Below are 15,891 nucleotides of genomic sequence, written 5' to 3' on the forward strand. Positions count from 1 at the left end.
ATGACAATAAAAACAATGTTCTCCTTAGCAGCAAGAAGCAGAATGAGTCACTTTCCCCCTTAAAATCCTTCAGTGGAGCCGAAACCAGTTTGGCTCAGTGGATAGAGCGTCGGCTTGCGGACTGAAGGGTCCCGGGTTCAATTCCGGTCAAGGGCATGTACCTTGGTTGCGGGCACATCCCCGGTGGGAGGTGTGCAGGAGGCAGCTGATCGATGTTTCTCTCTCATCGATGTTTATAGCTCTCTATCCCTCTCCCTTCCTCTCTGTAAAATATCAATAAAATATATTTTTTAAAAAAAAAATCCTTCAGTGGATCCTTATCACCTCCAGGATAAAGCCCAAAGGATTGAGCATGGTACTCAAGATCTTCAGGTCCTGGATCTTGCCTGCTATTCCAGTCTCATGTTTCACCATTCCCCAACCCAATTCCCAGTGATATCCCTAGGAAGCTTGCCTTTCCTAAAACAGACCATATTTGTTTCTTACCTGCACAGTTTTTCAAAGGTTATTACCTTTGCCTAGAATAGTAAGAAAAATAGGCAGCATGTATTGATCATTTGAAGTGTGGTAGGCTCCATCCTAAGAAATTTACATTCATTTGCACCATTAATACTCACAATTTTACAAGGTACATAGTCCCCTTTTTTACATGAGGCAACTAAGGTTCAATGAGTTTAGGTAATTTTCTCATTCAGAGAGTGGAGTAGCAGAATTTAACCTGGGGACTCTGAATCTCCCTCCTGACTCAGCTATTACTCAAGACCAAATATGCCATATGACTTCCCCCTCCTCTGAGGTTGTTTTTTACCCTGCCTTGTACCAATAGCAAAACTCTAAGCACACTACAAAATTTGACTCAAGACTCTACGGTACCACTTGAAATAGACCCAATCCCTCTCTCTGCTTTTATAGGGTTCTGTGTTTGCCATGATTGTAGCCTGTGTCATATTCAGAGACACTGTTTCTCATCCATTTGTGTCTTTCCTACCTTAAAGGTGGAATGTCTGATTCATTTTCATCTCAAGCCTAGTACCTGATACAAAAACACTTTCAGTTAAAGCCCTTTGTACACATGCCTGAAAGTGGAGAGAGACAAGCATAAGACAAGTAGCTGCAAAAGTTGTGGTAGTAAAGGCCTAGGTTAGTCTCGGCCGTGAAAGAGAAGTGGGCATTTTTGCAGAAAAATCTACAGTCTTGTGGATTTGCTGCATGAGATTATACAGAAAAAGGAATTTTTTAAATGGTCTATTCAATATGCATTTATTGAACCTCTTCTATGGACCTAGCACTGTGGTGAGCACTTGCATGACACTGAGGCTTCCAGTATGGTTACTAGGAAAATAGTAAACCCGTTGGCAGAAACAGGGAAATCCTTCTGGAGCAGTGATTTGGTTGGGGATATGTTTAGAGAAAAGAAGTGGATGCTCAAGTTGATGATTTATAAAATCTTTGCAATGAACACATCCGCATATTTCTGTTCTGATTTGATTTTTAGCCTATTTTTCCAACAAGAAGGAAGATACATATTTGACAATTATAAAAGAAAAGCTCATTAGCCATGTAGATTTGCTGTAGGTGGCAATGTAGGAGAATAGTTTTGAATGAGCATTGGTTTGGTGGCTGTGTTCAAGATTACAGTGTGATTAGTGTTCTAAAGTTCTCACCATAAGACTTGTAATGTTGGTTATTTTGCATAAATTCACATGTCAAATTAAGGGAGTTTTAACCCACATATGTGGGAGGAGGGAGAAAATTAATAGAGTCTGTATAATTATATTCAAACCCAAATTAAAAGGCTATTATGTATATCATATGCAGAATAGTTTAGTAAATACATCAACTTAATCAAGCGCCAGGTGAAGGATGGCAAGCCATGTGCTGGTGAATATTACACTGGCTCTCTGGGAGAAACACGGTTATGATTTGCAGGGTTTTCTGACTGCTGTGGTGAAAATGGAAAACTTCAGAAGCCAGTGTACCTAGGTTCCAGCATACCCCAGCCTTTATCTGAAGACTAAAACTTCTCACATCTCACTTATTGAGCTTCCAAACTTAAGAGCTTCTTCTAAAAGACTGACCTCTAACTGGTGAGAGGAACATAAGCACCAGAGGAAATGGCATCGCTAAATAGTGAGTCACAGGCCTCATGAATTTCTGGAACTTGTGGCCTCTTTGGGGAAAACCAAAGCCCTAAAGTCCAGAAAAGCAATTATGTTCCCACATGGAATGGTATGTGAATGAACAGACATTTGTTGACATAATTATAACTAAATAATTCTACTCCTAGATCAATTCTTTCTGGCCCGTGACTCCTGTGTGGTTCCAGACATTGGTCAGGTGTGGAGTAGACACACAGGTCACTATGGTGAAAGAAAGCACATACCTGACAGCCCTGTAATTATCTGCCTACATGTTTGCCTCTCCCTCTAGATTCTAAGCCCCCAACAGCATCAACCTTGTCTTTATCAGAACTACATCTCTGGTGAGTTCTGGATAAATGTATACATTGAATAAGGAAGTGAGTGAACTTGCAGGGAAAACATTACTTTCAGGACAACTGCTCTGCTTACTTAATGGGTACATTGTGAGGCTAACACAATGACAGATGGAATGCATTTTGAAAAAATTAAAGGATTAAACAAATGAGTAATATTATTATTATCATTATTATATCTCAAAAAAATGGGCTATACACTAGTTAGAGCAGTATGGGCTTTTCCAGTCAAGAATATTGACAATAATCTCTTATAGATGTAGAAGTCTCCTGGCCATGTGGTAAATACCTTGAAGTATTACCTTCTAAATTATTGTCAAATCATGATAGATTACTACCTTCTGAAGCATATGTGTATATAGTTCTCCAGCCCCTAGGGAAATAAAAACTTTGTGATGGTGTTTCTAAGATCCATATTCTGACAGCAACTCTACCAGAGTGGGTTGCTTGTTAAATTTTTCTACTTAGGTTATTTTTCAGCTGTTTCTTTTAAGCTTCTACTGAACATATAGTTAAGTTCTACTGCATGCATTTTATCAAACAAACAGTAGAATGTCTGGTCTGTTGACCATAATTTGCTGGTCAGTCATGTGTTAGCTCAAAGATTTTCAAAAGTGGGTATCAAGTAGGTAAGAATCACCTGAGAAATTCTTTCACACTACAAGTATTACCCAGAAATTCTAATAGGCCCACAACATGACCTGTCCCTTTCCCTCTCACAGGCTGAAAATCACTATGTATTATATCCCACAGATATGATGGGGGGCGGGAACCAAAATATTGAGGAGCACTGATCTGAACTAGTTCGAGGTAAGTGTTCATATAATGGAGTCATATGTAAAGTAGACTATTAGAGCTGGAACTGAGGCCCAGAGAGGCCAGCCAGTCATTTCCAGGTCCAGAGCTAGGCAATGGAAAGTGGGCTCGCACTCACCTGATCACTGTGTTTGCACCCTCTCTCCTCACTGATGGTTTTACCACAATGGATATGGCAGTGCTAGCTACCAGGGATTCAGAGTCAAACTCCTATTTTATCTGTTGGCACCATTTTAGTGGCCCTCTGTCTGTTTACACACTTGCTAGATTAATAATTATTTAATTATTAAATAATTGGGGGTATTAAATTTATTGGGGGTTTTTTCTAGGTACTCATCTCCTTGATCCAACTTTCTATTTCCACAGAAATGCTTGTGCCACATATTTTATAGAATCCCAGCCTTCTTTCATAATTCAGAGTTGGCATATTTAATGTACCAAGAGCAGTGTTACTTGTTGAAGACACAGTCCTACACAAGGCAATGTCCCTATCCTCACAGAATTTACAATCTAGCAAAACTGTCAAATAACCAGATAATTACAACACAGAGTTACAAGTGCCATGATGAGAGAACTACAGATTCCTGTGGGAACTCAGAGAAGGGATGCTGTATTCATTACCTATGCTGTATAACAAATTATCCCAAAACATAGTGGCTCAAAATACCAAGCATTTCTTATCTCATAAATTATGTAAATTGGGAATTCAGTCAAGGCTTAACTGGGTTACTCTGACTCAATATCTTGAATAATGTCACAGCCAAGGTGTCAGCTAGAGCTATGATAGGTTCTATTCTGAAGACTCAGCTGGGATGGCATGTCATCTGTTTCCAAACTCTTATGTGACCTTTTACAGGCCTCAAAAGATTTGTTTCCAAGTTCATGGACGTGGTTGCTGGCAGGCCAGTTCCTCACCATGTGGGCTTCTCTAGAGATGTTTGAAGGCCCTCTGACAATTGATGATCAGAAAGAATGAGTCAGAGAGTGAGAAAGGAAGCTGCAGACAAAGGGCACAGTCTTTCCATAGTAACAAAATTTTGGAAGGGACATCATAAGTAGGAAATGTACATCCTTTTGCTGTATTCCATTTGTTGCAAGTGAATCACAGGTACAGCTCATATCAAAGGAAAATGATTGCACAAGGGCATGAATGCCAAGAAAGGGGGATCATTGGGACCAACTCAGAGGCTTCCTACCACAGGCACTTTAAATAGGTAGGAATCAGGGATATATACCAAAGAAATCCCTCACATCTGAATGAACTTGAAAGAGTGAAGGATAAGCAGAAGTGTCCAAGCTGGAGGTGTGTGTGTGTGTGTGTGTGTGTGTGTGTGCGCGCGCGCACGCGCGCGCGCGCGCGGCGCGCGCGCACGCACGCATTCATACTCACTCAAGGCAGTTGGGGAGCTGTCCTGGATAAAGAATAGTTAATGCACATGAGTGATGGAAGAGAAAGCCGGTTCCATATTCCTGGAGCATGGAAGTACAATAGGAGGTGGAGAGTGGTCAAAATGAGGCTGATTGCAGAGGCAAGCCAAAGGATGGGTCATGACCTCACCTACTTGCTTCCCTTTGTTCCCCTATAATGATTTCCATTGTTTTATTATTGGATAATGACAGATTATAGAAAGAGGCATCACTCAAAATGCCTTTGACTGCAAGTAAAACAATCCCCAACTCAAACTGACTTAACCAATAAGGAAATGCATTAGCGTGCATAGGACCAAAAGATTCCAAGGCTGTCCACTCGGCCACTCTCAGTATTTAGCCTTTATTTCCATGGTGTCACATCACATATAACAATATCCCATGAAAGAAGAGAAACATTCTCTCCCTGCATTTCCTACTGGAGCTGGAGAAAACCTTTCCCAGAGCTTCCCCAGCTTTTCTCCCTCAGTTCTCAGTGGCCAGGATTAGGTCACACACAGCCTGATTACTGAGTGAGTCATCGGTAAAGGGAAAGTACCTTGATTGGCTTAGACCCGTGGTCGGCAAACTGCGGCTGGTGAGCCACATGCGTCCCTTTGGCCCCTTGAGTGTGGCTCTTCCACAAAATACCAAGGCCTGGACGAGTCTATTTTGAAGAAGTGGCGTTAGAAGAAGTTTAAGTTTAAAAAATTTGGCTCTCAAAAGAAATTTCAATCGTTGTACTGTTGATATTTGGCTCTGTTGACTAATGAGTTTACCGACCACTGGCTTAGACTAATCAACTGGGATGGCATCATCCATGAACTTCCACTACAGACAGCTTCTTACTTAGACTAGATCAATGTAATCCCTTAAAGAATTCTTTCACTGGGTTTTGCTTTAGCTTTCATACCCTGGACTTTCAAGGGCAATTCAAGGATCAGCCACACAAAACGTGCTCATACATTGCCTGTAAAACTGGTTTTGAAGGCATTGTTTTCTTATGTCACTTGAGGCCTTTTCTGGAAAGCCTTGCCTAAGAAACTCCTTCCAGAATTAAAGTTGAAAATAAAAAACAACAACCTTGAGGATAGTATGCAACTTCCTCGCTGTGGACAAGAAATATGAAACAGAACATGCTTCTTTTTACAGCGGCTGTCAGGAAACTCCAAGCCAGAGTTGGGAGTAAATCACAGACCTCTATAAACAATTGTGAATTACTAGGAAATTTATTTCCTGCCTGGCCTCCGAGATTTCATTTTCTGTTTCTGCATCTCAGTAACTCAGATAGCAGCTGATGCCTCCAAGTCTCTCTGGCTCAGCATCCTCCTTTTCACCCTCTGTCACCCATGCTCATTTCTATCACTAGTTGCCACCAAAACCCTGCAATATGCAGCATTTAGGGAAACTTATTACTGCAGATGGACAGAGGATGATGGAGCGAGAGGAAAAGCCCTAGCCAGACATACACATCACTTAGGAATATAAGTCACCTGTGGCATCAACTCCTTCCCTGTCCCTCCCCGCTCCCCCACCCCCCCCCCCACACGCACACACACATTCCTCACATCTCTTCAGGAGCAGTACAAATGTCTCCCCTTGGTCTGGGCAAGGCAGTTCAGAGATCATCTTTGGTTATTGCAATATGCCTTTGGGATTCCTCTTTTCCTCAAACACAGTTCTCTCCCAAGAGAAAGCCTCACAGATAAAATAGCTCCATCATAGTATTCATAAATATTTTATTAACCTATTTTGTGTGTCTTTCTTTTAAAGCCCACCCCAAATCCTTTCTTGGAAAAGGTAAATTATAAGGAAGTTTAGTCAATCTTTCTGAAAAAATTACTTAAAGGACATTATTGGCTAAAAAAAATAAATAAATAAAGTGCTCAAAATTACAAAATGTGTGTAGCTAACTCAAACATTTGCAGATGACCTGGTGAGTGGATCTCATTTTCCTACCCTTCTCCTAATACTTATACCAAATTGGGAAATCAATTGAATAAAATACTAGACATTTCGGAATCCAAACCCACCTCTCAGAGACATGGGTTTATTTAGAGATCATAATTGTAACAAATGTTTTGATGTAGTAAGCATATTGTAATCTATTTGAAAGAATCACATTCTTTTCTCTGCTACCATCCAGCCCCACAGCCAAGAAAGAATCCTTGATGTGATATTGAATAGCTGTGTCACCCTGCCATGGCACAAAGAGAGGTTTCTAAAGATACTGAAAAGGATATCTAACCCAAAACAATATTCTTGCATTATTCATGTTGCCACAATGCAGTTGGAAACCGATCCCCACAGGTCTCCTTTCCACTGGGCTCCAACCCGCTTCATTGTTCCTTTGGAGAGCTCAGCTGCAGCCCCCACTATTCACGAGCCTTCACCGGAGCCGAGCATGTGTATGCAAAGCCATCAATAATTTATTTTTTTCCACTTTGGCTGCTGATGATGTTACTGTATCAGCACAAAAATGATCCAGGTGAGTAATACTAACAATAAGAGTGCTACCTTACATGTCCCGAACACATTTCCTCCCTGGAGCGCAAAGTGCTCTCTGGCCTGTTGGCTCAGTTGTCCTTTCAAAAGAGGCCAGTGCTTCTATTCCTAAGTTAGTAGAGGAGCCTAAAGGTTTAAGCCACAGCCATCAGCAGAAAAGGTAGGACTACATAAGAAAATGCATAGGGGCTAACTTAAAAATTGTCCTACTTTCTCCCGCTTTTGAAAATCCTCAGTGGCACCGTGTAAAAAAAAAAAATCAATAAAGTAAATTAACATGGGCATGCCTTTACAGTTTACCAATACGCCCTTAATATTGCCATTTCTAATCCTCAACACTGCCCGGGCAAGGATATTATTTCCGTTTTCTAGGTAAGATTGAGGCTCAGAGCGGTGAGCTTACTTGCCTGAGATTGTGGAACTAGTAAGTGAGGAAGCTACAGCTCCAATCAAGATAGTCTGACTCTGAATCAAGTTCTTTTGTTTCCACATTTCTGACCGGCAGTTGATAAGAGAAAATTTTATCCACATTTCAAATCAGACAGGAACTCAACAGGGCTTCATATTTTTGTATAGAATGCGAAGAAGATAGAAAATAATTCATTCAAACCATTCAGGCCTTCAGCTCAACTGGAAACCTAAAAACAACGGCCACAACAAAGTCTGGTTTTATTGAGAATTATATATATACTAGTATATAATAACATCAGACTTAACAGACCCTGAAAACATCTCTGGGTTAATCTGCTCAGGAGTAGTTGGCCTGACTCCTATAAAAAGAAGTGAGGCTGTTTCCAAGGCTGGAAAAAAATGTAGATCAGGTGTGAGCATGATTTAGCTAGATAGCAATTTAAGCAGAACTGACTGCCAAAATGCTAAATATTAATTATGTTAGGAAGGAGCAGGTTCAGCTTGGTTTGCTATTTCAGGAGGTTAGAGGGAAAGCAAGCTTTAACATTAGGACCCTTACAGCATAAAGAAAAGGCGTATAAGGCATCAGCTGATGGACTTTTCAGGATGGACTTGTGAACAGAGTTATGCTAGGACTTGGGGCTGGCCACCAGACACTGAGTGAGAGAGGGGGGGCCATGCCTCTACTCAGGTACTAACAAAAACAATGCTGACACCTGGCTGCTGTGGCTCAGAGGTTGAGTGTAGACCTATGAACCAGGAGGTCATGATATGATTCCCGGTCAGGGCACATGTTCAGGATTTGAGCTCCATCCCCAGTGTGGGGCGTGCAGGAGGCGGCCAATTAATGCCGCATCATTGATGTTTCTATCTCTCTCCCTCTTCCTTCCTCTCTGAAATCAATATATATATATATATATATATATATATATATATATATATATATATATATATATATATATTGATGCTGACAACCGTCCCCTGGGCACCTTCCACAGCCAAGTTGGTCCCAGACACTTAATGCTCATCACCTCTGCTCATCCTCACAACCCAGGAGGAATTGCCCTATTTTGCAGCTGAGAAAACTGAGGTTCAGAAAGGCTAACTCTTCCCAAGTCCTACGCCACTAAGCAGCTCTACTGGACAATTTCAACACAGTGCTGGGCCTCTTCCTCACTGCACTGGTCTAAGCAAGTGAACGAGAGTGCTGCACGGTGCCGTATAAGACACCCACGAGAAAGTCCAGGGGTGAGGTGAGAGGACAAGAAGAGAGAGGACAAGAAGAGAGAGGACCCACGAAGCCTCTCTCTACTCCCTGATTCCTCCACCTCTGTCACAAACCAATGCCCTCCTTCATCCTCCTTCCCTCTCCCACGGCCCTGAAGAAGGCTGAAAATAAGAGCAGTAAAATGAGGTTTGTCAAGCCCTTGCCCTGGCCCCCACTAGGAGTCATATTCACAACTGGCCTGGCCAGAGAAACTGTGACTTGATCCAGGGGACCACCTTGGCACGAACCCCCTGAAATGTGGCCTGCAGGCTTCCAGGCGCATGTGGAATGCATTATGCTTCTAATCATAACACTGCCAGAGCCGTCTTCAAATAAGGCGCTTGTGAGAGAAAACTACCCAAATTAGGAAGCCAACGTGGGCACAGCAGAATCGGCTCGGTCTCCGCGCACTGCCAACATTTTCTCCTCTTGCCCAGGACTCTCGTTTAAGCATCCCCTTCACTGACAGAAGTTTTTATAAGGCAACCTCTGTTTGGGGAAAACTTAAACCAGGTTTATTTATAATTGCCCTATTTCCAAATATCAACTTTGTTATTTTTACTGCTGCTTTTGTTACTGGGAAGTACTCACCCCACTCACCACCCACCCCAAAATACCCTGGTCATCATGGATCTTATTTTCTAGAAAAATCACCAGGCTCCTTAATCTCAGAATCTGACTAGCTGATTACTAGTCACCACCACTTCTCCTGGGTCTAAAGCTCACTCTTGCCTGGCTGGTGTTGCTCAGTGGTTGAGCATCAACCTATGAAGCAGGAGGTCACAGTTCCATTCCGGGTCAGGGCACATGCCCGAGTTGCGGGCTCCATCCCCAGTGTTGGGTGTGCAGGAGGCAGCTGATCAATGATTCTCTCTCATCATTAATGTTTCTATCTCTCTCTCCCTCTCCTTTCTTCTCTGAAATCAATATATATTTTAAGCTTACTTTTTACTGGTTCTTCTAACTGTAGTCCCAACCTCTGATTTTGGGATGTAGATGATCTGAGTGATCGTGTTACCAGGGGGGTACTTCATGCACCTGCAGCTTAAATCCTAGGCTAGAGACCTGCCTTAGTATCTTGCTTTGTGCCTCCAACTCCAAGCCTCATCCAAGTCCCTAATTTATCTCCCAAAGCTAGGATACCTCCTTAATGAAAAGACATCCAATTCAATAATAATAAATACTTTCATTGTCTCCTTTATTTCCCATAAAAATCCTATGGGACAGGTACTATTATTTTAACTTTCCAGTTGAGGCACAGAGAGATTACATAACTTGCTTAAGATCACACAGCTAGTAAATAGCCAGATGTGAAACTGCAGCTATTAATGCTCTCCTCTCTCTCTCTCTCTCTCTCTCTCTCTCTCTCTCTCTCTCTCTTCTTATCTCTATTTACATAGATATATTTTTATATTATATAGTCTATACAACAGATATTAAATATGTTGTTTTCCCCAAAATCATTTGAAAAAAGTTGAATACATCATACTCCTTTGCCCTTAAATAATTCAATGCATAGTTCCTACAAAGAGGGATATTCTTTTACATAACCACAGCTATCTAATTCTGTAAATTTAACATTAATATAAAATTTTAATCTAATCTACATTTAAAGTGCAATTTTTCCAATTGCCCCAAAAATCTCTTTTATTGCATTTTTTGTCTCTAATACAAGATTCAGTCTAAGATCGGGCATTGCATTTAGTTGTCATGTTTCCTTAGTGTCATTTCCACATCCTTGCTTTTTTTTTTTGTATGACTTTCACATTTTGAAGAATATAGTTCATGCCTCCTTTTTTTCCTAGTAGAAAATACCTGAGTTCAGCTTTGTCTGATATTTTCTCAAAATTACATTTAGTTTATGCATTTCCAGCCAGAATATCCAAAAGTAATATTGTGTTCTCATGGTATCACATTATGGGACTACTAAATGTTTTACTCTTCATTGGTGATTTCACTTTGTTTACCTTAATCAAGGTGTTGTCTGATTTCCATACCCTACAGTTACAATTATTCATCTCGGAACAAATAAGCTATCAGTGGGGAGTCAGTTTAAGAATATGAAAATACCCTGCTCCTCATCAAAATGCCCCTTCCTGATTTAGTATCCATTGATGACTTTTGCCTGAACCACTCTTAACTAAGATGGTTATAAAACGATGATTTTTCTAACTCTTAGAGTTCCCTTCCCACTTACCAATCAGCTCTTGGTATTCTACAATAAGAGCCCTCACTTTTCTTCCATTTATATACCTACTTATCTGTTATCAGTACAGTTCTATGGGTTTCTATTTTTCAGTGGTTTATATTCATACTCGCCTTATTTTTTTTTTTTTTTTTTTGGTGTTCAATTTGCTCCATCTTTGAGCAGTGGGAGCCACTTCAAGCTGTCTCTCATCCTTATTACATATACTTATCATTTAAAAAAACATGTCCTTATTTTCTGATATAGACAAATGTTCCAGGATCCTCTAGAACTCTCTCTGCCTCAGCCTTAGATTCATCCATTTCTCTGAGGAGCCCTTATTCTTTTAGTAGAAAATGCTCTTGGGGACCAAGACCTGAGCACTGGGTATGCTCATTGTTACTGGGGTGATTTTGCTTCAAGTTCCTTTCAGACTAGGAATTATATTATATGCATGCATGTACACAAAAACACACATGTACATACACATATACAAACACATACATGCGTACACACATTTATGTGAGCACATGTACATGCATAGCATATATACACATAAATATTTTGGAAATCCTGAGTTCGCACTGTTTCTAATTTGGAGCATACTCTCTTAATCATTACACAGCCTTTGTCCTATATTTCCACATAGGTGAAAAAAAAAAGCAAGACGCAATTCAAAGTGACTAGGGAATATTGCCTCTGTCCCAATTAAGGTAGCTTTATATCCCCTGCTTAAAATTTCACTCCCCATTCGGGGGGGCAACATTGTATATCCTTGAAAATTCAATTTTGTCTTTGATCCATATGTGAGCTCCTTTTCCTTGAGAGACTGTAGTGGGGGCTTGTGAGGAATGGAGCCTTGAGTTTCTCCAAGAATGTAGAATTTATGACTACCAACTATTTTAAATACTTTCAAGTCATTCACATCAAATACATCAAATCCCTAGTTTGTCTATCCATCATAGGCAACTCCTTTTCTCAAAGGTCAACAAAGGAAAGTAAAGACAGTTAGGCAAAGACTCTTCTGGGTGGGGATACAAGAACGATGGTGGCAAAGGAGGATGAGGCCTCCCCAAATCTCTAGCTGTTGGAGTGGGGGAAAGATGTAGTCCCCAGAGAAGGACACAAGGTGGCTCAGTGACCCTGCTCCCTGGTGCTCCAGATCTCCCTGGAGGGACAAAGTAACTACATTTAAATGGAGGTAGACATTGAACATTGGGCAGTCCCCAGTCCATCCATGCAAGTCCACTGAGAGCCTAGAACTAAATGCAATGAATCAGCCTCAAGGGTGATGATCTGGTTCCCAGGGAATCTATGCATTATAACATAGGTTTTCAAAAAGGTCCTGCTTGTTAGTACTCACTGGCCTTGGCTTTCCTTTATGGCAGTTATGTTGAGGTAACAGTATATGATGGCTTTGGAACTAGACGGAACTGAGTTCTAGATCTAGGTCCACTGTTATTAATAAGTATGCAGTCCTGGGTTATAAAACCTCTCTGAGCCTCAAGTTCTTATAAAATCAAGAGACTGCAAGACTCTTATGTAAATTTAAGGTAAGAAATATGAAGCCATGGCATGTAGTTAGGTCTTAGATAAATGTAGACTTTCTTAAGAACAATACAGGGGGCCATATTACCTATGTATACAAAGTCTTTATGTATGTCCCTAAGCAAAATAGTCAGAGGTGTCTTTTAGAAAAGCCTAGAGCCTGATATCATGAGAGGACTGAGCTGGGCCAAATCCATAAACATTCTTTTCAGTTTATCTGCCAGTGTGGATTGGCTAATAGTTAAAAAGACTGTTTTCCATGTGAATCAGCCAGAATTTTACAGCAATATAATGGTTTGTCCTTTGTTATTGCATTTTTTGCTGCTTTCATAACTGAAAACATACCAGCTCTTAGGCCATTATTATCCTGAGAGCACCTACAATATTGTATTTTCTTTGGAACCTAAATGGCCAGATATTTTGTGGCCAAGGGCTAAAACTAAGTTCAAGAAGTCCCTTGCTGAGGTCTTCTCTGACTGTGCTTCTGTCCTGGTGGGCAGTGTTGTCCCTCAAAGAGCCTGCATTTCTTCAGCTTCCCTTCTGAGGATTGCATGTCCACAGAACACCCCGCATGGCTGGCTCCCACTGATACCTGTGAATGACTGGCAGGTAAAATCGGACTTTTGTTCTTCTCCTACCCAGTAACTCAAAGACCAGAGCTGCACTGGATAGATGTTGTGGTGCCAGATTCACATGGGAGCACATATCTCCCATCAATGCTACACAGGAAGGGAACGTCCTGAGCCGGCAGCCTCAAGGCCTCTCTGCTCTCTAAGAACTGGTGCTCCAACCCAGGTGCCTTCACGAGCTACAAAGGACAGGCACATCTATCAACCAAGTGTAAGGGGATGGGAGTGGAAGGGACTATGTGAACAGCAGAGAGTATGCCCCATCTAAAGGCCTTGACATTGGGTTACTTTTTCAACACTGTACTGGCCAAAACAAATGGATCAGTGTATTGTTACCCCTGTCCTTACCCGAAGCCTATGCTTGCTCTTTGTAGACCTCAGTATGAAGGAGAAGACATGCCAGAGAAGCGAGAGATGGGGTCCAAATCTTGGCTCTGCCACCAACAGGCTTTGAGAACCTTAAAAGTCACCTGACTTCTCTGGGCCCAGTTTCCTCTTCGGTGAGACAAGGACATGAAGCCTTGGGAGAAGATGAAGGTCTTCCACCACGTCCTGAGGCTCTGATTCCAGTCTGGTCCCAACCTACCTCTCCAGTCTCTGCTCCTCCCTAGGGGCTGACCTAGGTTTGGAAATAGCTAAAGCTTATACAATTTAGGGAACCTTCTTTAAGAATAATAATGCAAAATTATAAATACACAAGTAGATCAACAGGAATATCTACTTAAAATGAGAAAAGAAGGCAAAAATATATCAACTTTTAAAAGCCAACTAACAAAACCCAGGGGGGGGGGGGGGAAATAACATAAAATTTGTGTTAATTATCTGCTTGACAGCTCTCTATGAATGCTTATATTCTACATTTTTGGCTGTATAATCTTTGACTGTCTCTTCTTATGACAAAATTCTGTAATAGACTTTTCTATAGTGTGACAAGAAAGATAATTCTGCTTTTTCTGTAACATAGTTATCAAAATGTATTCATTATTAATGATAATTTAGAAAATTTCTTTCAGCTTCACAACTCATCACTGGCAATGTCATGTACATTTTCAGTACTTTTGTCAAATCTTTGGAAAATCTTCTCTCCAGTGTCTTTTATATGTGAGCTGCGCGAAGACTAATCCGAAATATTCTTTGAATTGGTGTAACTCATTCTCAGGGGCTTGGGAAATTCTACTCTAATAACTTCATACTAGGTACCCTACAGCCCCACCCTCATGCAATGGAACTTTGCAGGGGTCCCTGATGCAAGGTAACAATCACAACTCAGTAGCTTTGCAAATTGGATTGCCTTTCCTGTCCCCTCCGCTATCCCCCTCCTTCACGGTGCAAGCAGAATCAGCCATCCCTCCTCTGCATTGTACCTGCTCACACCACTAGCAGGGAATCCTTCCTGTGCTGTTACAGTTCTGTTCATTTGTCTGCCTTCCCCCACTGGACTCAGATTCCCTTGAAGGAAGGCAATGAGTCCTTCCATCTGCCTAGCATAAGGCCTAGCTCAGAAAAGATGCTCAATAAGTGTGTCACAAATAGAAACTGCCCTACAACTCAGATTGCAAAAAGTGCCACAGTTCTCTGCCTTTCTGAAACACAACTTACTCTTCTCTGAATTCAAATTGTCAGTTGGTAATAAGACCAGCCTATTTGGGGCATGAAAAGCAGCCCATGAAAAGGGGGTGTGGCCCTCCAGCCATTAGTCAGCATTGGTTACGAAGACACTGTTTGTTCTGCTGCTGCTGCTGGAGGGGGTGATAGAGGGTAGTCCTCTCCACTCACCGTGGGCTGGCCCTCAGGGAGCCCTCCCCTCTGCTTTCAAGGTGGAGGCACTTGATGGGGAACATCATCTTCCTTCTGAGGTACTGTCACCTCTGGAAGGGTCTCATCTGAGCCAGGGACAGGTCTGTGCCAGTTGCAGAATATTTCAGACTCATGCCCTTTCAGGGTCTCTCCCCAAAAGGGTTGAGTAAAGAAGTCATCCCTGCTTCAAGTCTTATTTTGTTGCTCAATTCATTTTGTTCATTAGATTCCACAAATAAGTGAGATCATGTAATATTTGTCTTTCTCAGTTGGCTTATTTCACTTAGCATAATACTTTCCAGGTCCATCCATGCTGTCCCAAAGGGTAAGAGATCCCTCTTGTTTACAGCTGTAAATGTCCCACAACTTTTTTATCCACTCTTCTATTAATGGGCACTTGGGCTGTTTCCAGATCTTAGCTATTGTAAATAACACTGTTATGAACATAGGGTGCATATATTCCTTCTGATTGGTACTTTTAGCATATATTCCCAGAAGTGGGATTGCTGGGTCAAATGGAAATTCCATTTTTAATTTTTTGAGGAAACTCCATACTATTTTCCATAGTGACTGCACCAGTCTGCATTCCCAGCAGTGAAATAGTGTTCCCTTTTCTCTACTTCCTTGCCAGCATTTGTTGTTTGTTGAATTTTTTTTAATGATAGCCATTCTCACAGGTGTGAGGTGATATCTCATTGTTGTTTTAATTTGCATTTCTCTGATGATTAGTGACTTTGAACATTTTTTCATGTGTCTCTTGGCCATTTGTATGTCCTCTTTGGAGAAATGTCTATTCAGGTCTTCTGCCCATTTTTTAATTGTATTATTTGTC

This window comes from Plecotus auritus (genome assembly GCF_963455305.1).
Source record: "Plecotus auritus genome assembly, chromosome: 2".
Taxonomy (NCBI): Eukaryota; Metazoa; Chordata; class Mammalia; order Chiroptera; family Vespertilionidae; genus Plecotus; species Plecotus auritus.